The 2,185-nt window shown below is 32.2% G+C and overlaps 1 pseudogene; it reads left to right on the top strand.

The window, feature by feature from the left end:
* Positions 1-392: 392 nt before the first annotated feature.
* Positions 393-1,482, top strand: LOC108767635 (uncharacterized; annotated as a pseudogene).
* The last annotated feature ends 703 nt before the right edge of the window (positions 1,483-2,185 follow it).

The raw sequence follows: 2,185 nt of genomic DNA, 5'->3' as shown, positions 1-2,185 counted from the left end.
CCAAAAGTACTAATGTAAAATGGAAAATCAAAGTTCTGGAACGTTTAGCTAATTTATTTACCTCTATTTTTTGTTAACTACAGGAAACTTTGTACAGGTACACGATCGATTATGCCTCCGTTTGTCAGGAGCTATTGCATATCCATTCTGAAGTATTATAAGTAATATTATTATCTAATTATTATCATGTATTAGGTCTTTTTTAAGAAATTCATTTTTAGATATTATTCAAAATTTGTGCGACTCATCGACTTTACCTCAACTGACTAAATTACTAAAAACTTTATTTTTGAAAGGTGGAGCAGTTTGATATAGCAACTGTATTAATTTAAATCATACTTTTAGTCTGATTGAAGCATGTTCTCGTTTGCCTAAAAATTATTGGTGACATTATGTTGAACGGCAATTTAAATGAGTTGCATAGGTAATCGTTTTAAACAAAAAGTAAAAACCGTAAACGGTGGATAATTTAATTTTTGTAGAACACTCATTTAGGAATATGTGAGATAACGTATAATTAATTTGTTAACTACAGGAAACTTTGTACAGGTACACGATCAATTATGCCTCCGTTTGTGAATCTTGACGAAGATATGATCTCGATAGATAATTGTGAGAAAGAAACCTTATCTATAGAATTTATTGATGCCACTAATGTCTGATATTTGGCTCGAAGTATGTCCAGATGAGAAAGTTGAGAGTTATACAGAGATTACAATTTTGAGCGAAACAGTTGCATTATTGAAAAATATTGTAATTATGTAATTGTTATGGAATACATTGATACGTTGGATCAGGATGATTATAGCGTCAAACGTATGAAGCGTTTTTTTAAAGGTACGTTTCATGATGCATATATGAAAAATTTCTTGTCGAGGTTGTGGTAAAGTAAAGCCTCTTACTAATGAATCGTCCAGAAAACGTCAAAAAGATTTTTCTCAAATGGAATTTACGTAAGAATGTTTGGGACAAAATTTGGGACTTTGTCAGATTCACATATGGTTTACATCTCTGTTTAATTGCAACAAACAATTTCCCAAGTCTGTCTGGAGCTTTGCATATCCATTCTGAAGTATTATATGTTGTAATAATCGCAAGTAATATTATTTTTTTTTTCTATACTCTTTCTGATCCATGAATCTGGACGACGCAAAAGATATGGAAATTCATTTTCTGATATTATTGAATTGGTACAACTCGTCGACTTTACCTCAACTGACTAAACTACTAAAAACCTTAATTTTAAAAGCTGGACCAGTTTGATTTAGCAACTGTATTAATTTGAATCATACTTCAAGACTGATTATTATTGAAGCATCTTCTCGTTTGCCTAAGAATTATTGGTGACATTATGTTGAACAGCAATTTAAATGAGTTGCACAGCTAATCGTTTTAAATAAAAAGTAAAAATTTGAAAGCTTTGTTATCTTACCAAGTTTACTCCTGAAACCGAGCCTAGATGATCTTATTCTGCATTACTAGTAAAGCATGCCTCTGCCCATGGGCAGATAGTCAACCCGATTTACTGATGTGTAAGTTCTGCATTACTAGTAAAACATGCCTTTACTCATGGGCAAACAGGCAACTCGATTTTCTGATGTGTAGGTTGCAGAAGCACCCTTTTTATTACTATACCATTTTACGTGAGAGTGAATGCACCGTTTGTGACCACTGCATTTTCTATGGAATACACTCAAGACACGGTCATCTTGTCTAAAACGATGCTTAAGGTGGTCACAGACGGTGCATTCACTTTAATGAAATAAAAGATTTGAAGGGTTTTATATGAAACTTTATATTATATTTTTTATGTTTATGTTATATACATACATAATGTATCCCTTATAGTCTTATACATAATGTATAATCCCTTATAGAAATTTAATACAAATACTGACTAATTAATCACTTATTTTGAGTATTAAAAGTATTGTTAACAGTACTTTTAATAATGAAAATAAGTGATTGTGGCTAGTATTAGTATTAAATTTCTACAAGGGATTAACCGATTCGATATAATATTTTTTTGTTTGTCCACCATCGCGTCTTCTACCACGTCCTCTTCCACCATCGCGTCCTCTTCCACCACCGCATTCTCCGCCTGTGTGTCCGCGACTATGACGGCTCTTCCCAGCGTCTCGCTGTAATTAATTTAAAAAATGATTAAAATTTTTAGTTACGTAAC

The sequence above is a fragment of the Trachymyrmex cornetzi genome, unplaced genomic scaffold (genome assembly GCF_001594075.2).
Source record: "Trachymyrmex cornetzi isolate Tcor2-1 unplaced genomic scaffold, Tcor1.1 scaffold702, whole genome shotgun sequence".
Taxonomy (NCBI): Eukaryota; Metazoa; Arthropoda; class Insecta; order Hymenoptera; family Formicidae; genus Trachymyrmex; species Trachymyrmex cornetzi.
The sequence above is the reverse complement of the archived record's forward strand: the minus strand, read 5'-3'. Positions and strand labels throughout refer to the sequence as shown.